The 27,660-nt window shown below is 41.3% G+C and overlaps 1 protein-coding gene across 1 annotated transcript in view; it reads right to left on the bottom strand.

Annotated features, from left to right (window-relative positions):
* Positions 1-27,660, bottom strand: part of LOC111233478 (phosphatidylinositol-binding clathrin assembly protein-like) — a 72,274-nt gene that overhangs the window by 37,127 nt on the left and 7,487 nt on the right. The window contains exon 2 of the mRNA XM_022761300.1: positions 14,783-14,925. The gene's annotated coding sequence lies outside the window, so the exon portion shown is untranslated. The remainder of the gene's footprint in view (positions 1-14,782; positions 14,926-27,660) is intronic.

Genomic DNA, 27,660 nt, shown 5'->3' with positions numbered 1-27,660 from the left:
TTGCGGGCATGTGTGTTGGATTCAGCTGCACTGACACGTTTCCAAGGGCTCTGGGACTGTTTAAAAAGGCATAAAGAATTTGATTTTGTTGTTGTCCTCTTCTTGTGTGTATGCTAACGCTCTAGGGACAAAACTTTGTTCACACTGTCATACCGTTGGGCTTTAAATCTATGGACAGAAATTTACTCCCCAAAAAGTTAACCATTGATTTTAGAGGTTAAGAGTTTTAGAGTCATGCTTAAGAGTTAGGACTAAAGTTGAAGTAAGGGCTAGGGTGCAGTTACGTTAAAGCTGAGAGTGAGCCTCCAGGAAGTAGGACCGCAACTATAACTTTGATAGTAATGGAAATATAGTAAGTTCAGGACCTTACTGTTTTTACATTCCATTTTCAATTAATCTACTTACCATTTTTTGATTAATTGATTAGTCTATAAAATGTCGAAGGCAGGTCACAAGTTCACGAGCCCATGGTGATGACTTCAGATATAAAATATTCAATCTACAAATCATATAAAGAAAAACTCAGCAAATCACAATCTCACAATAATGAAGCTGGAACCAGCGATGCCATGCTAACAATGGGCTCTAATCCACCACTTTGGTCAGGACTGAAATATTTTAACGATTGGTTGGATTTCCATGAAACTTTGTCCAGACCTTCACGATCCTCTCAGGATTATTTGTGAGAACCTTGGTGATCCCCTGACTTTTCATCAAAGCGCATCATCAAGTCAAAACTTTTGATTTAATGACACTAAAACTAAGATGGAGGCCCCATGGGAAACATCTGTCTTGTTGCTTGATAAGTGACAATTAATTGATTCATTCCTGCAGACTTTCTGCCAATCAACAGATTAATGCATCATTTCTGCTCTGAATATAATGTCCTCAGAAAATATGACATATGTTGGGGTTTATTATGGGGTTAGATGAGAAGCTGTGTTGATAAGGGGAAAAATGTATGCTTCAGGAATTGAGCATTGCGTGACAACTTTGGCATTCTGCCTGTGTCAAAATGAACCCAGGTTAAGACAGAGAAACTTAGACAAGATGGCCACAGATAAAGAGAGGAAAAGAGAGGGAGAGACAGCGAGAAAAAGAGCGCACAAACTTCATACGCTCCCTTTCTCTGCCTCCTCTCGTGTGCCGACTGCTCTCTTCCTCATCAAAAGTCCATCTGACGAGAGCCTGAGTTTCTCCCACAGCCTCAAACACAAAGGCGGAGGCAGAAAGAACCCACACAAAACGCATGGATATAGTTAAAAAGGAGAAAATCTATAAAAGGGGCAGAAACACTCGCCGCAGAGAGAGAGACAGAGAGGGGGAATCAGAAACCCGCTGAGCACTAGATTATTCAATGAAGACGTTCCAAGAAAAAGATGCTGTTCTGAGAGGAGATTCATATTTTGAGAAAAGGTGTAAGTATAGAGGAGGGAAAAGAGGAGAGAATGAGAAGATGTACAGAGATGGGGGGGGGGTAGAAGGAGGTCGGCTCGGCTTGTCAAATAATTCATGTAAGCATATCGGAGAACAACCTCATGTATTATTGATTCATTTAGATCCTGGCCCTGCCTTTCTCAACCTCAACACTGAAACGTAGCTATACATAGAGCTACCAGCATCCGGCTTTCACCCATCCCCGGCCTTCATCCTCCCTCCCTTAGCCTCCGTTTCTCCATCTCCCTCCTTCCACGTCTTTCTCTCAGGAGGTGCACAAGTTGGTGGTTTCCGTAGTAACCAAACACCACGGCCTCAGGACTGACCTGAAGCAGGCTTTTTCTTTTTTTTTTTTTGAATCGTGTAGTCAGGTTATGTAGAGGATAAGCCAAGGCTGTGAAGACTGTTGCAGAATATCGAGGTCTAATTAAAAACATTATTGTTTAAAATGACACGTGGCTGTACATTTCATTGCGACTTTTCTTTATGCTTCTTCTTTCTCGCACACACAGGAAGGGCTAAAATAGGGTTAAGATGACCAAATGTGTGTGGTGAGCCTTGTCCATATACTTTTGGTCTAAGGCTATTTTTACTGGTTCACTCTACCAAGGCCCTTTGGCTCCAGCTCTGGGTGTTCAGATAAAAAAAAAACAAAAAAACAGCCCATAATTCAAAAATGCTCTTATGGCAGCAGATTAACGCCCATGGTTTTGGGGCATAGGGGTGTAATGTTCAGGTATCAACATACCTGGTTTGAGTGTCCACATACTTTTGGCCATGTCATGTAAATGATCACATTTCACGATAAAAACATCACAGTAATAGTCTTTTGTTTTGTCGTTTTAATTACAGCATGACCAGTTAAAGTGACGGGTTGTTGAGTGGACATATACTAGAGATTGTCATAAGGTAAAAGATTTATAACAGTGATGGATATATTTGATAAATTCAGTTTATCAACAGCGGAATCGCCCAGTAGCTGAAACCAAGAAGTTAAGGCAGGGGTATGCTCAGTATTAACTAACTAGTTTGAATACACAAAGGTGTGGTGACACATCTGCCATCATAAGCCTGGTTTACATCTAAATATAGCACGAATTTTTAAGGAATTGGAGGGTTTTCTTTTCGCGAGCGAATTGAAAACGTATAGAAACAGGTGGACGGAAACACTGCTATAGTAAGATGAGATGCAATCATTGTTTAAATTTGGAGATAGTGCTATTTTCGGTGAGTCTCTCGTCAAAATGTATTCACGTCGTTGCACCAACTTACTCTACCACCCAATGAAGGACGGGTGTTTCAGACACTGTTAAACCATCCAACAAGAGACTTGAAATTACACATTCTGACATCTTTAGGAAGTTGCCTTATTTGTCAAAAGTAAAATCCTAATTACTCACTCTTTATTTTTCTACCCACAGGAGGTAATGAGCGGTAAACCAAGGCTGAAATCTAAACTGCCTCCTAACCAGGAGCACATAATCTGCCCACAGAAAGCACTGCTCACTGACTTCAGATCTTTTTCATCTCTCCTCCCTTTGGCACATCAAAAAAAAAAAAAAAGAAAAAGTCACAGACCAGCCTGGTTGGTAAACACGAGCTTACTGACGTCACGTTACATGATATCTGGGAAGTTGAAACAGTTACCGCTCAGTCCTCTTTGGACCTGCCAGTGTGTACACAGAGCCTATGAACAACAACGTCTTCTAGCAGCAGATGAATTATTGATCCTGGCAGTGAAATTCTCTGTTAGCTTTCACAGACTGCACAAATAGCTGTAAGGTATTTGGGATTCACTGTCTTGCTCAAGGACACTACAGCAAGGAGGAGGGTCTATTTACAAGGCAATAAATAAGGGTCAATTAGGTCTAGTTATCTCCAAACAGGGGGGGTCAGGGAGTCCACGGGGGGATTTATTTTCGGCTGCTGCGCTCGACTTCCACTTTCTCTTAAACGCACACATGCACAAAATCGTCAGAACTGACTGCAAACCGAGTTCCACTGAAAGGTGATGACTCACACAAGAGGAATGAGTCGTGATCAGGCTGCGTTGAATGAAAGCAGCTCTTATGCAAGCAGAGAAACACACAGACTCGCACACAAGGAAACAGACGTGTGGATACGTACAGACACGTGTGCACACAATAACTGCACACAACACACAAACCGCCTAGCCTAAATCCTGCCTGGGATTCTCCCCCCCCCCCCCCCCCCTTTTTTTTCTTCCTCCCTCTCCTCTTCCTCTTTCTTACGTAGTGTTTCTCCTCCTCTTACGCAATCAGCCATTAAGCCCCTGAATCCAATCTGAGTGTGGAAGAAACAGAGTCACAGAGACACTTGGTGGGAGCTGAGAATATAGGATTAAAGAAATATGTCTACATTTAAACGTTTGCGAGTGTATATCCAGCTTTGGCAGTACCGTAGTGTGAGTGTGTGCGTGTGTGTGTGTGTGTGTGTGTGAGAGAGAGAGTGAGAGTGTGTGTGAGCCTTTGCCTACAAGGTGACAAGGCTAATAGTGTGTGGGCTCCTGCTCTCAGGGGAGCAGTTGTGTCTTGCTGGTGGATGAGTGTACCTGCGAGGTCAATGATCTAGCCAAGCAACATGAGTCATCGTTTAACACACACACACACACACACACACACACACACACACACACACACACACACACACACACACACACACACACACACACACACACACACACACACACACACACACACACACAGGTGGTATTAGTACAGTTTTCTCCCTACAATACCATGGTCATCATGTTTACTTGTACACAACTGAAAGAGTGCAAAGAGTCAGGTAGTACAGAGACTCTGATACATCACCCAGCAGCAGAAAAATCAGAACTAGTTGTGGGGAAATTTGGTCGACTGTGAAAGATAGAGATAAAGAATTAAGTTCTGGTCCTTTACGGTAAAGGGGTTGCAAAGTACGAGTCATTTCAGGGCGTTCAGACGTCTAAAATTAAGTCATTTTCTGTACAGTCATTGTTGCGTTACCAGTAGTTGGAGAACTTTTAAAACCTTAAATGGGAATGAAACTGTATAAGAGTACTTAAGGAGATCAGCTGTGAAAGAAGAGGGCTGGATTTCTGCTAAAAAGTCAAAGGAACAAACCTGTTTACACATGTGAAAAACTTAAGTCAACAACTCCCAAGGAGCATTTCGGTCGGAAACATTTAATCAAAGAACCGAAGCTAAAGACTGTGCCACACTTTGTAGAAAAATGATAAAATATTCACAATCATAATTCAGTTCACTTTCAAATATCTGGGGATGAATTCAGTGACTATGGTGCAGCTCTTTGGTTCCCAGTTTCAACTCCAAAGCGTTCTGAATTTTCTACAGCTCTGCTTCGTGCCTCTGTCTGGCTTTGTCTCCATAGAAACAGTGGCTGTGGCTCATGGGTATTGCAGTAGAGTATTTAGAGTCATCAGCCAAACCAAACTCAAGGATAAATCCTAACATCTCAAAAAGAAAGTTGAAGTAATTAAAACTAGTGGTCAGGAAATAAAACTATAATTTTGTAAGTTGAGGGCAAAAACGCGAGGATATCAATAAAAGGAAAGTTTCAAATGGTAAATACTTTTAGAATTAGCTTCTTCTCCAATCACTTCCCTATATTTGTCCCAGTCCAATCCAGTAGGTTTGGAAGTAAATTGGAAACCACATTCCTAAATAATGAATCACCTTAAGCACTTAGGGGTGTGCCTGATAAGGAGCCATTATGCATGAAACATCTCACAAACAGTTGTTTGTTTTTACAAGACAGCTGTCCACTGAATCTGGAAAACTGGATCTTAAATACACATTGTTCATAAAACATTTTGTAATTTATTCATGAGGACAAAGATCTTGGGAAGGAGTCATGTCTTTGTCAAGGAATTCCATTACTTACTTATATCCCTGGATCACTTTTAACCGGAGATCAAATGCAGTGAAACAGCTAATTGTAATGTTTTCAGTGCAATGTTGTCGAGCAGCAGCAGCAGCAGCAGCAGCAGCAGAGCTAATTACAGTTCCACTAATTAAACCTGGCACTTGAAGAGAGGCGAGTGGAAGGAGGAAAACAAAAAAAAAAAACAACTTCTCACAGGCAATACCTTTTAGTATAAGTGTTCAACCGGGGAGCAAACATTAGTCGAGATGCAGTAAAAACAAGGTTACCACAACACCAGAAAAAAAAAAACAACAACAAAATGAGAGAAGGACTATTCAGTATGATGCCCTGCATGGGCGGACGCTTCCAGGGGTGGGAGACGTGGGCTTTTGCCATTTCATGCAACATTAGGAGCTGTACTATAGTTTGACCTCTAAACACTGTCAGACACTGTCCCCCACCACATGTGCAGCAAGGTGTGGGAGTCTAATAAAAGATATGACCATTCTTGGCTTCACCACAAACAGGAAGCAGACATCAGCCATTTTTTCGCTGGAATAACTTGAAGTTTATTTTTTTGTGGTGACGTAAAAGACAACATTATTATATTGACAACCACCCACACACCCCCCGAGTTACACATCTTCGCTTACACAGAGATATTGCTCTTACTACAGCTTCACGCACACAACGTCAACATGTGGAGAAATCCAAAGCTTGACAGACCTGCCGTGCCTCGTTATGGCTGCTAAGCTTTGATTGGACAATCACTGTTCGGAGGGAGGGGTTTAATTACAAATCAGATTAGTAATGTGTCAGCAGATGTTTCAAATCAATAACCTGAATCAGTATTGAAGACAAAAAAAAAAAGTAACAAAAATAGATGCAGACATCCCTGACTGGGAGAATCTCTATTGAGCTGGTTGTACCCTGCAAGTTTCTGGATGACTGAGCCTGCTGAGCCCAGTAGGATGGCGCCACACACACACACACACAAACACAAACACTTACTTTACTTTCACCTATTGATCACACAGATGCAGCCAATTTACTGGAGTTGGAAAAACTTGTTTATCTCCCCGAAGGAGCAAAAGGAAGTGTGTGGTGTGTGGTGAGTCTGTCAGCTCATCCTGGGTCACCCTGGAGTTTTTACTTTATAGATAGGATGTGTTGGTATCAAAGACAAGCAGGAGTCTGTCTTGAGTGTGCGCACACACACACACACACACACACACACACACACACACACACACACACACACACTGCAATCTCTGCCTCTAAACTAATCATCTTTATGTTTGCCACACCAGCAGCTGATAGGAAGCACATGTGTGGGGACTTTGTGTGTGTGTGTGTGTGTGTGTGTGTGTGTGTGTCTGTGCATCCAAGCTTGTCAGATTATCACAAGTGACCCCTATTAGAGTCAGGGTGACCTCACACACACACGTACACACAAATAACATCTTCCCTGCCCCGGCTCCCTTTGACACAGTGCTTGAGTCAGCACTTTTCTATTTTCCTTCTGTCTTTCATTTTCCCTTTTTTTTCCCTCCTTTTTTTTCTGTCCTCCCAGTCTGCCTTTTCTCTTGCCGAGTCAAATGTCTGCCTTTCATAATATCTCGGCTCACCCTACCCTTGCTTAAATCTGTGCCTCTGTCTGTGTCCTCGCTCTCCCTCGGAGGAGGAGGCGAGGGAGTGTAGTGATGATGAGAGTGCTTCAGTGACGTCACTGAAACAAATGGGCCGTTTGCTATCTGGGAACCTGGTGTGGCAGGCGGGGTGGGCGATGGGGGGTGGGGTGGGGGTGGGTGGGGGGGGTTGGCGACTCACACTGCAACTTTACGCTGCTGTAAAAGCACACACACTGTGTTGTCTCACACACACACCTTACTGTTCACTCCCTCCCTCCCTATATCTCCTGCTATCTCACAAACACACACACACAGAAAAAGGAAAGCGGTGTGTCCTGCTACCATCAGCACTTTCTCTGGTGTCCTCGCCAGATCGTCCCTGTCTCCTCTCATGTCCTTAATGACTCTCACACTCTGTCTACTCTCTTCCTCTCTCTCTCTCATCCTCTCCCTCTTTCACCATACCATCTTTCTTTCACTCCCTGAATGTGCTCCATCCATTCATATATTCGGTTTTGATGTACAGAGTCTCAGCTCCATACTGATTCAAGATGCACTGAGGTGAAATCAATCAGACTGTAATTTTCCCCCAATGACACTTACAACTATCCTGTCCTGCAGAAGAAAGGATGATGGGTAGTATTTTTCAGCACTTGGCGTCCTTGAAAACAAACTCCCAAAAAGGTTTCACAGGGCCGTGTTATACTTTACCTTGTGGTCTGGCAAATCTTTGGGCTGTGACATTCCTCGAAGTCACAGTACACTGAGGAAAAACAGAAAACTCTGAGGGCCGTTAAAAAGGCCGTTCATCTTGGAAAATATTTAAACGTGCCTGGTTAGGGTTGCACGGGTTTGATTTTCTGCTGTGTTCAACTTGCAATTTCTATAGCATTTATTCTTAGTTACAAAACCAAGTTTGAAGGGGGGAAAGTGCTACCTTCTGCAGATTCTTCAACTCTGCAAAAACACATCTAGATTACTCAAAAATGTTCCACTGTAATATCTAAGATGACCTGTAAAAAATCTAGTAAAAACACACAAGCTGTGGACAAAACAAAAGAATCACCTTCTAATAAAAAAGCTGTGCAGTAAACACCAATTTCATACATCAGACTGGTTGTCTAAAGAGGTGGTGATTCACCTACATGGTCATTAGCTATCCTATAGGGTTTAAATGGAGGCCTGTCGGTCATTCTGTCAGTCGCCCACTTTGTTTCAGACTGGTCAAAGTTTTCACTTATCCTGTGAAATATCTTAGTATTCAATGGATGAACTGAAAGAAAATTTCGCATTCATGGTGTCCAGAGGACGTATCCTAATGATGATTGCTCATCATGTTGGGAATAATCAACATCATCACGATACATTTTCCTCTGGACACCTCATTTTCACAGAAGATCTCTATTAGGTGGATTACCTTGAAATCTGATATAGACATTCATGCTCTCCTCAGGATGAACTGCAATAACTTTTGAACTAGCGCCATCATTAGAACAAAAGTTTAATTTGTCCAATACTTTAGTTTTAACCAAATATCTGCAAAACTAACGGCATTCCCACCCGCCTCAGCTGTACTTTGTGTTTACTGCTAATTAGCGAATGTTAGCATATTAACACAGTAAACTAAGATGGTGAACATTATAAACATTATAACTGCTAAACATACAGCACGTAAGCATGATGCCCTCATGACATTTCATTTTATCTTTGGATTTCATTTTACAACTGCTGTACAGTGAATAGTGGTTATTGGAAACCAAGCTAAACAAAGCATTACCACTAAAATATGTCATTACATAAAGTAAATGTGGGGATAAAACTGTCTTTGACAGTCAGTTGCAAGAAATGCTGGGAAAGGAAAGAAATTCAGGTGGAGTAAGTGTTGAAAACCCATTTGAAGAAGTGCATTTAGCCTTTAAAAAATCGATTTTATAATAACTTTGACATCCATATGACCCCATTTCTACCTCTCACTCCAACAATAATTTCTTGTACTGTCACCCCTACATCTTTCCCTCATTCTTGTAATTCCATGAACAAATACCTCCTCCTCTTTTTCTCTCAAGTGCTCGCTTCCTCAATCTTTGCATAGTCTTGTTCATGTCTTGGGTGGTCAAAGCATCAAAAACTCCCAGGAGAGAGACGCAGCAGCCTCCCTACAGGGGAGGGAGACAAGCACTGTGGCTGGGAGCGAAGAGGTGGAAATTGGCTCTCCCAGCCATTGTTTGGGGTTTCCTGCCGGATTGTTTTTGGTACATATTGGCCTATCATACAAAGACTTGGAAGCAGGGGCACATGCTGACAAATGATAACAACCGAGACAATGGCAAGACAAGGAGCCAGCACTCAGCGCTTATCAGCCCCAAGGCTGTAGAGACATTAACAATTAAATTTCATGTATTTGTTCGCCTGTAAACTTCAGACTAGTGCCTTGCATGTATCACAATAACCCGCTGCCTACTTACTGCAATGAACAGCCAGAGGAAGAAACAATGAGCTGCAAATTTAAGATCCTCTAGTGGTGCTTCTTTGAGATGTACTCTTAAAGTGGCTTTGTACCAGCACAAAAGTGAAATCATGATCAAAGATATTGACCGACTCTTGATTGCTCGTAAGATTCAGAGCGTCACTGGGGAGAGAGCCAGGATTGCTTCTTGGCAGGGAGGAAAAAACTGGAGGTGAAGAATTGAATGACATCATACTAACGTCTGTAATACCTCGCCCCCCAAAGTCATCTACACACACAACCCCACATCACACACACAATGTCACACACACACACACACACACACACACACACACACACACACACACACACACACACACACACACACACACACACAAAATGCACTATTACTCTAATCACGATCCCAAACCCTCTAATAAATATGGCAGCTGAGTTAAAGATGAGATATTGAAACTTAATTCACCTGGTGTTTGCTCTGAATGGTAAATTCCCACTTTCGATTTGAAAGCATGGGCTGAATATATTACGGGGGACAGCAGAATAAAATGGGCTGCATTTAAAAAAGCTGTAAGTTGGTCTGGATGTCAGCAAAATACAATGAATGCAACAGCAGACTCAATTTAAATATGCTCAGATATTACAGTCTGAGGATTTACATTTGGTTGTTTACCACAGACTTGCAGAAGATGTAGAGCTGAAAGAGCCAAACTGCTGAAGTGTTCAACCTAAACTACGCGTTCTACAGTTCGGTCACATGATGGCACATGATGATTAGCATTGCCAACAGTCACGCCAACAAACACTGTAGCCAACTTAGCGCCTTTGTCGTTAGATTAACGGACTTTTCAGACCCATTTAGTGACTTTTTTTTTTTTCTTTCAAGAAAGCACCTAGCGACAAATCTACTGAATTTTTGGACAAACCTTAGCTTCTTTCTGTAGAAGAGATTCACCAGTATTGTCCCGTGAGTGCAAGGTTGGGCTTCCCCTCAGCAGGCTGACGTGAATGAGCTTCAAACTTTCCCTGCGAGTGATCATCTTACAAATAAATATAGCTGAAATCACAGCACAGTCATTGTCTTCAATTAATGTGTTTGGTGATTTTGTCAGACGAGGCCATGGTTATAAAATCAGAATTTTAGCAGCAGCTTGGAAGTGGTTTTGAAGTAACAACTGGTCAAAATATAATCTTAATGAGCCACGTTTCAGTCACTATTTCATTTTTGTTTCTTTGTCTGACAACAGAGACAAAAAACATGTAAATGGAAACAGCTTTATAGGTAATTTGGCTGTATTAAAATACTGGATATGTGAGCAAAGAGAGGAGGAAAGAAGCAAACAGATAAAGGGTTGAAACCGGCTGACACTAGGCTGAATGCAAATAGCCTACAATGCAGTACAGCCATTTACTAGGTTTTGACCTAGCCTTGCTCTTCTGAACTCCTCCCTTCTCCAGTACCCAATATATTGTATTTGATGTAATTTTAGAAAAACAAGTTGAATTTGGCATTGTATGTCCAAAAAATATGTATTCATTTTATTTAGCTAGAAGCATTCAGTTTTTCCTTTTGAGCTTTTTTCGTATCAGAGTAGAAAAGCCAGTGAAAGCACTACACAGAGTCCTTGGGAGACGGGAAGACTGTCACTGAAACCCAGACAAATGAAATTATTTCAGGCTTAGCAGCTCTCTTAGGCAGGGTGACCCAAGAAAATAACGTTTCAGGGTGAAGCGCTGATCATATCAGAAATGGGTGAGACTGACAAGCCAATATCTAACATGTAATGTGACACATGTCAGTTCTCCAAGTCAACTATGTGAATGCTTATATCCATCATAACACCGTCAACACCGTGTGCTAGTCCTCACAATTAAATTACATGACAAACAGCACATCAAAAGTCTTGTGCATGACTCACTACAGCTCCTGTCAAGACAGCAGCTGCCTGTGACATACATGTCGCTCCTGTGATTTCATTGTATGTAAATGTTCTTTACTGTCAGAGCATTCATCAGACATCATCCAAGGCCGTCTTCAGTGCTCCAGCCAAGCTGGAACCAGTCAGGGTGTTGATCTGAAAGGCAATGTACAGTCTATTGACCCCAATTCTGTGGGTCTGTGGTTTCTAATTTTACGGCCAGATTTCTCTCAGCTCTGACTATAATGGATGGGACGGCCATGAGGGAGCAGGGACACCTGGCCACTGAGCCTCAGTCAGCACCACAGTCCTGACAGGCCTGATGAATGCAGGCTGATGAGTACACACAGTTGTTCCTACTACAGCCTGGAGCCTCACTCTGCGAGGCGAGACCACAAATACAGTGCTGCAGTGCACTGTGGTTGTGTTTGTATTAGGGATTTTTAAATCACCATACATCACATTTGTAGTTTCCCTGATTAATAACCACTAAACAGCAGCATATTGACATTAAAACACTGCATTTTAAACGTCCATCGCACTTGAATTATTCGTAACGTAAATGCGTTGCATGGCTCTGTTATTAATTTGAGGAACAAGATTACTATATAGCTACATACATATTTTATATCCTCAGCTTTATTTATTTAATTGCTGCAGGGCAATGTGAAAAAATACAATGTAATAATATTGCTACTGTTTTGAATGGCCGAAGACAAAAATATGCAGTTAATTACTTTGGATTGCAGACAATAAAATGATGAAAACACAACACTACAAAGCTATATTAATATAAAAAAGACCCCCCTTCCCCTTCTCTTATAATTCTGGCTCCCGTAAACAATGACAAAATAATCTACCAAGGCGGACATACACTTAAGGCAGAGTGATTGCGATCTCTGAGGACCTCTGTATTAGCTGCTCGTTGGTAATGAAGAAATGAAGAATTAGCAGAGTGCTGCAGTCACTGTTATGTGACTCTAGGTGAGACATCAACATCAGAAAGGTTCAATCTGACAATGAAAACTCAGAGATAAATCAGCCTGCAGCTTGGGAATACCTCTGAGCCGCTTCCTGCTGCTCTGCAGTGACCTACTTAGCAAAATTTGGTTATCAAAAATGTTATGGGAATTTCCACAGCTTGAGCAAACATTCGGCATGGAATCATCTGATGACCTGATGTCTCTCTGAACTGTATGTGAGGTCTCCGTTTACGTAAGTGTCTTACTAGTAAAGATGCCAGTTTGTCTCTAAGGCACCTAAACCGCCAACATAACTTCTCTAAATCAGCCAGGCTGCTGTTGGGGTGTCAGTGAATTTAGAGGCTTCTTCCGTTAACCAAAACACAATGATCTCACACTCAGCTCTTCCTCTTTTCTGAGGAAGTTTAGATTGATGCAATAAACAAGGAACCAACCAAAGGAAGTGTTGCGAAGTATCAACACGAGTGATCCCGACTGAAAAAGGAAGTGATGCTTCCCTATTTCAAAGGAAATTAAAAAGGAATGTGGCTCAGGGTGTGTCAGCTTTTGGGTGTGTTTGACTATAGTGTGTGTGTATTCGTGTATAGAGAGAAATGGTAGTAGTAGTTAGTATCTCATGCATGAGAGTGTATTATTATTACACAGTGTATATAATGTGTATAATGTGCTCATGAGCTTAATTAAGCACTACTTCAGAGCAGTTACTGCCTCATAGCTACAGGGATTCGAAACTTTTCTAAAGATATTCATCAAAAATGGATTCAACCTGCAGAGTGAGTTGCTCTTTTAAAACAAAAACAATCTCCGTCCATACTACCACACCTGAAAACACTTGTCACATGACCATTCATGTACACTGGGCATGTGAGTGCCGGTGTAAACAGGGAGGAGATTGTCTACTCTGTAGTTAGTTGCAGAAAACACTAGAAAACTAGGAACAGCAAAGACAGTTGTAGCGTTGAAATGCAGAATTTAACTGCAACAACAGCTGCTAGCAAAGACAACAAGGTCAGCAATGCACATGGTTCGTTATCCATGTTGCATTCACCACTGGTAGTCTCTGTTTCAGTTGCTCGAAAACTCCCCAATTAGTGTGGATGTGGCCTTAGCAACAGTTAGATGAGAAGATGGTTGCCACTCAGGGGTCCGTGCAGTAAATATGAAGCAGATACCAGCAACTAGCAACTCTATAGCTCATTAATTCGCATTTTATAACACATTTGTTTAGCCTGTCCAAAAAATGACAAGTTGTAAAAGCTAAGCTAACTAGCTGCTAGCTGAAGCTTCATATTTATTACACAGACATGAGTCTGATTTCAATCTTGTCATCTAACTCTAGGCAATGAAAATAAATTAAGTTAAAGGAAATTAGATAAGACTGCAGGTCTGGAAACAAAGGTGGTAATAAATACACAGCAAAATTAACTTTTATAACTAGCTACTACTGTACAAAGTCTAGGGATCATAAGTTTTATGTCAAAACAAAGCAACTTGCTCTGCTTTGACTGTTGTCTCCATAAAATATACATTCAACACTGCACCTGTATAGTGAGCACCAAATGGCACGAATCTATCTGAATATCAAAGTGAATTCTCGTGTAAAAACATATTGTGTTCCTTTATGTTTTAAAGGGACAGAGCTATGAATAATTAACAGCCTGCAAACTAGAGGATCAATGTAGACGCGTGCTATAGTAGTATATTTGAAGAACAAAGTGCATTCTACTTCTATTATGTTAGAAATTAATAAAAACTACTAAAATTAAACTACAACTCTTCTGTCTGAATTAATCCCTCCTCTCCCTTTCAAAGCATACGCCGCACTGTCGCATATAAATTGAGACATTTTGCTGACATGAAGTTTGATCAGACCTCTTCATGCAAAACAGCACAATGTCTGGTAAAAGTTCACAATTATTAGAATCCAAAAAGTTCCCTCAAACACAGCAGCAGACTGCTTGAATTTCAATTTCCAATTATTGTCTTTGAAAGTCTGCAAATCCATGGAGGGACTGTGTTATTCTTCCAGCTTTTAACCATGTTTTTATTAACTTAATTTATTTGATTATTCATTTGCTTCTGTCCTTGTCCCCCATCTTGCTTCCAGCTCGTGCCGAGCTAATTAATTTCTCTGCGCTGCTCAGCTATTTCGATTATTCACTCCACGAGTCCAGTGTGTACGTCCTCAGTAGCTCCACACGCCATTTGTATCCCGTATGCATTAGTCATCCTCCCGCCCCCTCGCTGCTGAGCCCGCTGCTGATATGGGCGTGATTTAAAAATCAAAACGTGTATGTGTGTTTGTATTTATGTATGAGACAGAGTTGAGTAATAATACAACTTATTGATGCAGCCTCCACTGACTGCCCTGGAGGGCTGTTCATTGTTTGTGTGTGTGTCTGTGTGTGTGTGTGTGTGTGTGTGTGTGTGTGTGTGTGCGCGTGTGTTTGAGCCTCCTACCTCGTTGCCATACATCATGAGGTGGTGGGTGGTGATAAGGGCTTTGAAGACCACCACCCAGCTGGAGTTGGCTGTGCGCTCAAACAGCGTGTCTGCCAGCTGGGGAATGTTCACGTTCATCTCATTGGTGCAGTGGATCAGATCTGGACAAAAAAAAAAACACACACACACACAAAGAAAAGAGACAAAGAGAAGTAATGAGAAAAGGTTTTAACGGTTTGAAAACCCCGCCCGACAACAACAGCAAACTGCTTTGAATGGAGAAAAATGCAGACACACTGACACACCAAGGACACACAAACACAGCACACGTGTGAGATAGTGTAAGTGTAAAGGTCGGGTGCTGGCTGCAGACGTTCAGGTGTCATTCCTTCACTTCTCCTTCGGCCGCACCAAATTAAAGTTACGCAAGTAAACAAGCGTAATTGTCTCACACTGTATACCACAAGAGGATATACTGAGTGTTAGCACTGATCTAACGTTGTGTTCATGTTGATAATTCTATTGATATTCAATATATTTTAAAAGTTGTGCTTCATTTTATCTGTTTAGTTCTGGCATCAGATTTTTACAAGGAGAGTGTTTTATTAGTGTTTACTGTTACTGTTTACTTTTACAATGTTAGAAACCAACAAGTTTGTGCTGGTCTTCAGTATCTATTTCTATATATCTATCTCTATAACATCGTGTTGTATCCTGCTTGTATCTGAATGAGTGTGTACCGTATGACCCAATGGTGTGGGCACTTTTTTAAGTACAACTGCACATGCAATCTAATACAACAGCCATGCCATAGTATCTAGTAAATTACCTAATGGATGTAGTAATGTGCTTAATATTGAGGTGACACACGTTCTCACAACAACGACCCTTAGGAAATAAGAGTATTTATGAGTTGGAGATGTCTCACATTCATCTTTTTCCCCCTTACACCGCTGATCGAGCTGTCAGTGCTAGAACAATACATAAAAAACTGCTTTAATTTACTACAAGTCAACTTAATTTCGGAGGTGCCTGATACGACCTGACCAGATACTAACAGCTTGTCCCCGCCTCACTGTTCTCACCACTTTAGTTGAGATTGATTTGATTCTTGTTCAGGTCCCCGAGCTTATTATAAAGATTCGGTGTCTTCACTCACAACATGCAACACAACCGGCGATCCTCTCAAGCACAAACATCGATACAGACACACACGGTTAAATTGATCGTTCACACCAGATATATGGGGTTTTTTTTTTTTGTTTCTCTAGCGTCCTCCACCCTTTCATTCCTTCACCTTTACTTCCATCCTTGCTCTCTCTCTCTCTCTCTCTATATCCACCTCATCTCCCCATCCTTTGTTCTTCACCACAGGACATTATGAGCTGCCGGCTCTCACACCTGGTAACTACGGAAACAGCTTCTCATTAGACTACTGGAGGACTGTAGCGGGGAGAGTCCCGTTGGGAGACTTCATCATCATAATCAGGCGCGCACGCACACACGCATGAGCACGTGCAGGTGCACACATTCACTAAATGAAGCGCCCGTCTTCACTCTTTCCGTCACTCACTTAGCACATTACCTCTCTCAAGCACTTGCCCCCCCCCCCGACACACACACACACAGTAACAAAACACATCAGACCTCCAGTCCAGTTACTCTCAATCGTTCACTCGACATGGCACCTCTTCCACTACACACACACACACACACAACAACACCAGGCGTTGGACTATTTAGTCAATATGATTGTGGAGTAATGTAATACAAAGGTACATTACAGCACAATACATCCATTTAGCTGCATTTAGGGGTGTGAATGACAGCCAGCCAGAGCGGTGTTTAGAGGCTAACAGACTGTGTCTGAATTGCAGTTTTCAACACAGAGTGGCAGGAGGATAATTCACAGGATTTCATGCCTATTGGGAAATGTTCCAGCCACATGAATGCATCAGCATGTTGAATGAGTACTTTCAATAGCCGCCTTGCTCTGACTGTTAGCCTCACCTTGTCTTTCTGTCTCTCTGCAACTCTTTCCCCCTCCTCCTGCATCTCTGCATGATATTACCGACACTGATTAGAAACAATTAATATCTCTGAACTGGAAACAGGCATTAAGAGCGACTGGTGGCTGTGCAAATGAATCAGCTGCCTCACGACTAGTTTGTTTTCAATCTACCCTCTCTCAATCTCTCTTTTTTTTCCCCCTTCTGTCCATCTCGTCTTCTTTTTAACAGACCTCATGTTTTTTCATTAGGTCTGGAGGGGTGTGATGGAGAGAACTAAGAGAAGGACTGATTAGGTCTGCGGGGACGCTTGTGCACGAGTGTGTATGCGTGCGAGTGATAATGTAAAGAGGGTACATGTGCTGACTTAATCAGGTAGAGTGGAAAGCATTAGATGCCACTGATCCTGGACCAGGGAGAGAAAAGGGGAAGGCGAAGTAATTGAGGCAAACATATGGCAGAGAAAAAAAAAAACAGGAGGGTAAAGGGGTAAAGAGAAGGAGACAGAAGGAGAAAGAAAGAGGTGGGCGAGAAAATGATCAGAAAGAGGGAACAGCAGATAAAATGGGAGGAAAAGACGAGTTACTAAGAAAGGAAGAAGGGAATAAGAGATAGACAAACGAGATGGTATAATGAGACTTGAGAGACATGAGCGTCTCGTCATCCAGACAATTTGCAGGAATCCACACACAGCTCAACAAGCCTCCTCGCCTCGCTTTATATCCCTTCTCTGTCCTGAGGTGGTCCACAACACAAACAGGTCTGGGGATGTTTTTTTTTTTTTTGTTTTTTTTCCCCAGCACACCCTGTGCAATTATTCTGACGACAAATGGAAAAATACACATGTTTCAGCTTAACTTCCAAGACTGACTAACACCTCATCATCCTGCGAGCAATTACCTGCCCAACAGCTGCACGAGGAACTTGACCTGGCTAATTGGCGCCGACACATTACAAGATAGTGAAACAACGGAGAAGTGAAGTGCTCGGCGTGGGAGAAAAAAAAAAAAAGTATAACGTGATGTCAAAAGTCTGAACTCAGGCTACATGTGCACTTTAAGCGCTGGAGTCGAGGGGTCTAAGTAGGAGCTTGGTGGGAGCTTGAATGTACTGTATGGATATAATGGGCCTACTCTGCGTGGAGAGATCTCGTTACGGCGTCTCCTTCTGCGATAACCTAATGACACCCGAGTGGAGAATTAGTGGCACCAACTGTTAATCTCAGTGCATGTGGTGGATGGAAACGTGCATTTATTAACATTATCTTTGGGAATTTGGTTAAAATTTACACTAAATTTGGATAAAAACTACTCATGATAGTCTAATCAGGATTGATTAATTTTAGTGGCCCATTTTTTAAAGCTCAGAAATTCTCAGTTATGATTCCTACATTTCACATTTCATTTGGTTTGTGTTAATATACAGTTGGTTGATTTGTAGTTTCACATTTTGGGAAATAAGTTTATTGGCTTTTTTTTTTTTGCTGGGAGTTAGGTGGGAAGATTGATACCTCACAAGTCTGCATGCTAAATATGAAGCTAAAGCCAGAACTCGGCTAGCTTAGCTTAGCATAAAAACTGGAAAGTTCTTCTCATATGTGGGGATTTGATGCTTTTCTTTGTCATACATGATGGTTAACTGAATATCTTTGAGTTTTAAACTCACCACACAAAATGGTTGGATTTTTAACCATTTCCTGACATTTTACAGACGAAACAATCAATTGAAAAAATAATCTGTAGATGAATACATAGAGAAAATTGCAACAATTAGTTGATTAATGGTTTAGTCCATAGTCTAAAGAAAACTAATCAGCATAATAAATATCTAGTTTTCCTTCCTTCCATCTGTAGGCCTTCTTCTCTCCCTTATATTTCCTCATCTGTTAATCGGCCACCTCTGGAGGATAGTTGCTGCTTTACACAAGAAATCAGCAGTGTGACTACCGAACTAAAACACCCACATAGACACATGTGGGAGGAACGACTGCTGAGCAAATATGATCTCATTCCCCACAGTGACCTTCTCTGTTCCCGTCGGATCTGAGCTCCATTGTTACTGGTCATCTGTTGACCTCTGTGGCCTTTGATTGAACCACAATAGACCGGAGACTTCCTGGTACCGAGGGACCAGTGTGACAGCTGGAGAAACCAGACTGGGGATCTGATGAGAAAGTGTGATCTTGTTGGAGCACACTGGGACACAATTCAATAAACCAAGACAGCTATTTATCAATTTGCATATACACGATTGCCGAGTATGTGAGGTTATTTTGTCAGCTGTGCGAGTAAGCATCTGCAAACCTGAACTTGAGTTACTGCCCGTTTGTGTGTTTGTGAGTTCGAGTGTGTGTGAGAGAGAGAGAAAGAGAGAGAGAAAGCAGGTGGTCAGATCAAGCAGAGGAAGAAGTGCAGGGAGGAGGAGACAGAGATCACATCTGGCCCAGCTGGCTACCTTCTATCTGTGCTCTCCTCTCGTCTCTTCATCCACCTTTAAGCCCCCCCCCATATCCACCTGCTCCCAGGCAATACACACTCACAAACACACACACAAACTCCTGATTCCCTATCCTCTTTTATCTCCTTCTTCATCTCCTCTGATCTGCAGACAAACTTGCCTCCTGTCCCTGACTCTATTTTCCATCTCTCTGTTTGGTGGATGTTTGCAATTTTTGTGCTACTACTAAAACATGTTCACTAATTACCTGCTCATGCCTGCATTTCCTCTTTCTGGTTGTCACTTTAAACCTCCTCTTTCTCTTCCCTTTTCTCTCTATCTCCTTTATTTAATCCACTTCAGCCACACAGGATCAACTGCTGTGTTTGAAGACGACACAACAATGCCAAAAAACAGCTAAAGAATCCCAACAATCCTCAATAGTTAACTGCAGTTTCCTCTACGATCTACACCACAAAAAGTCATTATTATTATTGATGAAAACCACCATGAATGTTCAGCAGATTCTCTCCCAGTCGAAGTCAGTTTTAATTTGCTGCTATTTTGACAGTGAGGTTAAGTACAGGGATTTTAATGATTGATTAACCACTTTTAAGAATCTGATCAGTCAAGAATGTATTAACGCTGGTTAATAAGCAATGTTGGCCCATTATTTCTACCAGTTGTCCAACCATGTTTGTTTTTATTTATTTCCTCAAAAAAATCCATGTTGTGCAAATGTATTATGTTTAATTTGTTGTGCATTTTGTTGAATAACCACAGGGTGAGCAGGAGCAGAGGCATCACCATTACTGTTATATTTATCATTTAAATACCTTGTGCAAAAATAGCCCAATTGTTCACAAAGGAAAAGCATGTATTTTTGTATAATACAAGCTTTATGCATTTATAAATCTTTTTTTTTTACCATAATGTGTCCAATACTTGTTTGGAAATTGCTTAAAATTTCAAACCCTCGTAAAGTGACACCAAAAAAGTGCCTAATATCTGCTGTAAAGATAAATTCAGACAGGTGCTCATATTGTTTTTAAAGCTGGCATCAGTTGATATTGACTCCAGCATGTCACTATCATTGGAGTGGGTTTCACAATGAGTGTCGAGACAAAGATTCGGAAAGTGGGATTTAGATAATTCAACAAAGCCTCCTGGTGGGATAGAACCCGGGGAGGATTAACCCTAAATAACAGACCCACAATCAGCTTCTCAATCCTATCTTAACATCTTTTAAAACCTTGGTCAGACATGAAGGGACATCAGTGCCTTGCTTTGCGCGCTTGACACAGTCCAGCCTGTCCGCAGTTAAGTCCCTTCAGGGACCACCAAGGGCAGGTCATGTTAACATAGCTGGAATTCCTAGAGGGGAGGCTATGTAGAGAATCTATCTATGAATCTTGACACAGCTCTCAGTCCAAATACTTTGAAGGGACACATGACTGCCGATGTTATAACTGAACTTGTGACCTTCCTGAAAAAGATGCTATTATTACCATCCACTGATAAGGACGCGCAAGTAGTTTCTACAACCAGAGATTACACATCGGCAACAACCACAAACCAAGAGCTCAGATTTGCACACAGTCCGTTTATTTTTTCAGCCCATCCCTCTCAAAGACATCACTTAGGTTTACTACAAGATACCCAGAGCCAGCTCGCCACCTACAAGTAGTCCGTAAAACTGCGATATTTACTTGTGACTCAAGACAGCTACTGTAGCAAACTATAAATTAGGTTAGGATACCGTCAGATTGCGAAAAACCTTTTTGTGCACCTTGAAATAACTGTATTTTCACAATTTCACAAATCTTGAAAGCAAAAGTTTGAATAAATTGAATTAATTGGACATATGCCACAGCCCTAATCTGAATATTAGTTGTGCTTTGGAACTGTTAGTTGCAATCCTAGTCACAACAGATATCACGTGAAGAGTCTATTACATTGTGTGTATATGTATGTGCAGTATGTTGACATAACAGCCAACAGGGAGAACATTTTGTCCAATTACGACATTTCCCAGACCTTGAAAACACATTTCCAAACCTTTTCCAACCTTTACTAACCCTGCGTGACGATTGATGAACTGATACAGAACTCCAAACCAATAAAAGTCCTTAGAGATCTCATGGGAAATTTGTCTTTCTGCTTCCCTCTTACCAAGGAGGTCAGAGGTCAAACACACTACAGAACACCTCTCTTGCTGGTACTTCAACAACTCAAGGACATTTCCGCAGGAAGGCTTGAATGTTGCTCATCCAGTTGAAGGACGATATTTCGAACTACTCAGCCACCCTGCAGTTCCAATCACTCCACAGGGAACTGAGATTACCAAGGTTTAACAACACTGCTAACTGAACAAGGGTACCGCCGCAGAGTTGACTGACCTTCATTCAAAATCTGCACAGGAACTGAGTAACGTACACACTAACAGACAACGCACAGATGAAAAGCCAGACACAGAAGTGCAGCCCCAATCTGTTAAAGATTAACGCTCAGCAGTATCAGCACCTTGTCTGGTATGTACTAGTTATCTCCTCTTTCCTGTCTGTCTCTCCGCAAGGGACTGCAGAAATGGTTTGCCTTAAAGAGGATTCCCTGTTCACCCCTCCCTCCTTCTTTATTCCCCTCTCAAATCCCCCTGATAAGAAGAGGCGAGAGGTGTGAAGAATTGTAAGAGAATTGCTAAATTTGAGAAAGCATCTTTTCTTGTCTTTTTTGGCTTCACAATCACAATAAGCCAGCATTTTTTTTTTTTAAACCTCTAACAGCGGCTTTTGTAAATATGATATAAACAGTGGATGAATATGAAAATGCCATGGTCTTGTTTTGTAGCGTTGACGGGGGGGAAACCAAACATTTCCCACATCCTCGCAGCCTATCTGAAGCCTTCAGTACTTTCTATGATTCTATTCTTGACTGCCAATACAGTCAATCACACAACAGAGGTTACATCTGTATTTATGTTTATGCTGTCGGATGACTTCCCAAGAATAAAATGCTGATTTGAGTAAAGTGCAGCAAGAGCAGCAGGAGTTTCTGTTTGCTTTGGTTAACAGGTAGCATTCATGAGCCACTAACAAATCACCATTTTACAGTTTTATTTTTTGGAAAAATATCAGTGGCAACGGCTAAAATGTGTTTTTTATGTTAAAAGACAAAACACGTTATCATGAGCTGTGTCCCAATTCAGGGGCTGCATCTTCCAGAGGCTGCATTTCATTTCAAAAGTTATGTGTGGCGACAGGAGAGTGAAGAATTTTTTGAAACTGACCCAAAAAGTGGACAGAAAAAAAAATTACACATAGCAATTATGTTTATCTTTTTATCCACCTTAGTGCAGTCTTGGCCTGTTGCTGTGTCTGTGTCGTAAGACGACTTTAGACCATTAAAAGTGATTTGATTGAGTGTCTAAGTGCAACAGCAGAGGGACTGCACTTCACCTTGGTTCACAGGCTGAATTAATGAGCCTCGATCAAATCAGTATTTTATTCTTGTAGTTGATCTGCCAGTTGTTTGCAAACAGAAAAAAAAACATATGTCAAAGACAACTGCTGAACTGCATATTGAGCTATGTTAAAACAAAGTGAGACAGACCCAGATTGTATCTGTCTCACCAAGAGCAGGGAAGGAACAAGTTTACACGATGGTGTATAAAAATCTACACCTGTAGTTAAGAGGGGATCTGTGCTTACATTCTTATGTTACTTTACACTTGAAAGAATCATCCCAAGCAGTAAGGAAGATGGGCTTTAAACTGGGAATGGAAAAACAGCACTGGTATCAGATCAGTGCTGGGTATCTGCCAAAACTCTTGAGTTTTGGCATCAGAATCTGTAAACAGAGAGAAAAAGGGAGATCAGTGCAGGAGTTCGGTGGCAGACCGGGAGGAAAGATGGGAGGAGGGATGAGATGATGAGCCAGGAAGTAAGGGAGAAGGAGAAACAGAGAGAGAGGGGGAAAAAAATTAAAAGGAGGGTAGAAGGGTAGAAAGGAGTCACTAAAAGTTGGTCTATTAATAGACTAGCCCCGGTTCTATAGCTTTAATTCTCCCCTTGAGGTCTTAAATAAGAGCAATGTCTCCTCTTTTGTGTGTCCCTGTCTCTTTTAGACACACACAGAGCAAGACATAGAGACAGTGGGAAAAGAGATGGAGACAAACTCCCTCTCTTCTCCAACTGCACTGTTTTCATGAGGGGATTCGGGAAATCTTGTCAAGTGTATAGGATTGAAGTCTCTGCATGCACGTCTCAGAGAGTGTGTCTCTGCGTGAATGTCTTGAGGGAGCGTCTACTGATTTCTGTCAGGAGAAGAGAGTGACACCGACAGAGAGAACGGCAGGCAGACAGACGTACATGCACACAGGTAGAGTATGGGAAGAAAAACAAGCAGTTGAACCCAGCCAAAGGCTCCTGAGAGAACACAGCTAAAAATAAGCCGACATCAGAACGGGACGGGAACACAAGCACTGAATGTTCCCAAACACACGCACACAAACGCACACACACAGACAAAGCCTATTTAAAACCATGTGCTATCATTACCTAATACACTAAATGTGTTTAATAACTGCAGTGTTCCCTCTGTATAGCTGGATTTGTGTAGGCGAAGGGACAGCAAGCTTTCCCTTGAGGAGGACACTTAACACAACCAGTCCAGTGAAGTTTCCCTGGATAAATAAAAGTTAAATAAATCAAACAGCCTAATTCTTAGTATGCTGATGATTGCGCCTCCAGATGCTAAATAATAAATAACAGTCCTACAAGCACACTGGTGTGTTAGCCCACTTGCAGTAATTTACAGCATAAATTAGCAAAGACCTAGCTTGAAGCTTATTTTAATCATCATTGTTAATGCTCAGAATAAAACAAGATGTATGGTTAATGCACAGGAGAGAATTCCATATAAATAATAACTGCTAATAATTCAACCTTGACATATTTAAAAATGTCTGCTTTGAAGGACAAAAGAATCTTTTTTTAATTTGATGACGGGGGATAATTAAATGATTTAGAGACGAGGAGTTTGATGAAATGGGTTTCCATTTGTTTAGTTCTGGCAGCTGGAGCAGCAGAACAAGTGGAAAACACAAGCTTTTAAAGTTGTTGCGGTGAATGTGTTAGCGAATAATTGCGTATTTACACAGAGCAACATTAGCATTCATTCACAGTCATGTTTCTGGCCAACTGAAGATTGCAAGTCCAACTTTACATTTCCTTTTATCTCACCAAATCCTGGAAAAAAAAAATCTAGGTCTGTAGCTGCCAAATGCTTCAGTATGTTCACTAGCTATTTGCGAACTTCGTAAAGTCTGCCAGTTGGTGCTAGGTGGTTTTATCAAAGCTCTTTCAACTGAAGACAGATGCCTGATACAGCTGGAATATGTTTAATTGAGAGTGAACCAATTAAAACACATTAAAGTTGCAGAAAACCAAAACAATGAGCTCAAAGAGTGTAAAAAACACCCCACATAGCTGTGAGAAACTCCAGAGCTGTGTGATTATCCTATGGAGGTTCATCACTTTGAATGACCCCTTTCACATTACACACAGTCATTTGATCCACTTGTAATATAAAAATATAGATTATTGCAGCTTTAATGTCAAGTATGTCTGACTGACCACATTAAACCTGATGCATGGTGTTAAGTTGTTGTTTGCTCATCAATATTGACTTCTAAGGAACATTTACAATTCAGGTATACTGTATAAAAGTGCATATTCACCTTATTTGTGGTGTATGTTAAGTGACAAGTAGTACAGCTGAGGGATAAGAAATGTATTTTTGGTGTAAGTAGCTGAAGATGTGGTTTAACTTGATTATTTTCACAATAACAAATGAGAACAAGAAGGGAAAATGAGTGCAAAAGAAAATTAATTACACTGAGACTTTCTGCAATAACATGATTAATGTAATGAAATAGTGCCGGCCAATTTAAAGCCAACTAAGGCTAAAAGTAATGTAGCAAATATTTTATAGATGGTGAATTATGTATGACACCCTTAATAAAAAGCAGACCATTACTGCAGACTCTGTTCATACAAGCTACTGTTGAATGTGCTTGCAAGTGAACTGTGTTGTGATATTTGCACACTCAATCACGACTTGAGCATGTGTGCAGTGGATATTACATATTCACTGACTTTGTAGCTTGTAGCATGTTCGCAACTGATTCCAAATACACTTACAGAGAATGAAGCACTCTCTGGAGAAGCAGACACCACAATGTAATTTCTTCCTCTTCCCATACACACACACGTGCACACACACACACACAAACACACAGTCTCACACACTCAACACATGCATTCCCCCTGGGCTTCACTTGAAACATGCATATCCAGACAGTCAGCAGTAAGTCCTTTTCCTGCCTGGTAGTCTAAACTGTCCCTATCTCTGCTCTGCAGCCAGGGAGGGGCTGTCCCGCTTTGTTTAGATAGCATTAGACTCACCTACAATCACTTAAGACAGAGACACCCCCACCATGTTCCTAACCAGCTACACCCTGCAGTAGGTCTATCAGGGCTGGAATCAATGCAACACAAATAGCAGGAAGTAAGCTGCACTATTTGTATCCTCAAATGTCCTTTAACTACATTTAAACCTTTTCAATTCCCCGACTGTTTTCTCTAGTGGTGTTCAGTCGATGGCAATAAATCACTCCATGTGTGTACATGGTGTAATGAAAGAAAAGAGGAGTTGAGAATAGAAAGGCACAAAGTGACAGCATGCAAAGGAAAACACTAATTATGGGGAGAATTCACATTCAACAGCAAATACACTCATCTTTGAAGTTGTACTGAAATTTGAATTCTCTACACTTTTTGTGTAAAGAAAAATAAACTATAAAAGATACTGAAGCTATTGTGCATAATTTTAATTTTTTCCAAAAGAGGACAAAACTGTTTTTCGACATAGTTGTGGAAACAGTGTCCAAGCTTCAGGATGAAGCTTGTCAGAGCCCTGTTTAGCCTACAAACAAACCGTTGTTTTTTTCCCGCTTTTTCGGCAAGTGATTGAAGATGTCTGTCCGTTTCCAACATTTATCATTGAGGAGAACCCATTGTGCTGTTAAGTTTGTATTCCTCTTGGAATACTGGCAAGTTAGGTTTAACAAGCTTGCAAAGCCAATTAGCCTAGCTCGCTAACATTTGCACTGATTCCTACAGGATGTAAATTTTTATTCATGTGAAATTAACACCTGCTGAGTCATTGGTAGCTCCAGCACACTCGGTGTTGTGTTCGTTTGACATTATAAGGAATGGAGTTCCCAGCTTTCAACTGCCTGTGTGGCCACTGAAATGTAGGTATTTTTAGTGCCCGCCAACCGAAATATTGCACTTTATACCTCCAGTTATTTGAAGAGATGTTACAGGTAATTCTTAAATCTAAATTGTGACTTGCGTAACACATATAAGGGAAATGTTTGTATAGCAACTGTGAAATAATCCCAGAAATACCAAATCCATGTACACAAACACACCCACATTTAACACACAAACAAAAATGTATGTACACATGCACGCTGAACAGATCTGCAAAGATGACCCATGAGCTCCTATCTGAAATAGAGCTGTAAAGTTTGAATGGGTACGAACTCACTGGAGGCTAAAACACAAACCACATAAACCTGAGCTCAATAACCTACTGTACACACACATCTCTCTCCGTCTACTGAACTAACCCACACTGTAGCCCACACAGAGCCACTCTAAGTGTTGGTGTGGAGAACTACTCCAGCAACGCATCAATTTGTCATGTAAGTGTAACCTAGTTTTAAGGTTTGGCTGAAAATGGCTCAACACAATATGATGTCAAAGGACATGTGGTACCAGCAGCTCAGCCAGCTGATAAAACTGATGTGGCATGTTGTATTAAGGTGCCATGACTTCTGCTGCTACTGAGTAGAAAAGCCTGAATCTGAACCTCTAAATAGCAGAATAGTCTGACTAAGCAGCTGAATCAAAAAAAAAAAAGCTGTGGTTAAGTCTACTGTGGAAAATGGCATGTAGGGTGGTCTAAAAGTGCCTGACCAGGTCAGGACAGCGTGCCAGCCAAATGGTCAGTTTGTCTTTGGCTGGGAAGTACCTGGCACTTTGGTAATCTGCAACTTTTGGAGGTCTTAATATTGAATGAAATACAAAAACTATGAACAAGTAAGGGTCCACATGATGTAAGTATTGTGATCTGCCTATGTTCGCAAAGACTGTACCTACAAATATGAGTTCATATATGCATAAATGTCCGCTGTCCCTGTCCACATCCGTTATCTGGCTTAAGTTGTGTTAAATTTAGCCCTACAAGCAATGGACATGGACAGTGCATCTAGCAACTGCCAACAAAGCAGGCAAAGGGGTCAAAAACATGTCAAATGTTTCCTGGCAACAAAATATGTCAATGTAATGACTCGACAACATAGAGGCAACTCCACAAACACTG

This window comes from Seriola dumerili, unplaced genomic scaffold, assembly GCF_002260705.1.
Source record: "Seriola dumerili isolate Sdu_G_001 unplaced genomic scaffold, Sdu_1.0 BDQW01000393.1, whole genome shotgun sequence".
Taxonomy (NCBI): Eukaryota; Metazoa; Chordata; class Actinopteri; order Carangiformes; family Carangidae; genus Seriola; species Seriola dumerili.
This window is presented reverse-complemented; position numbering and strand designations above follow the sequence as displayed.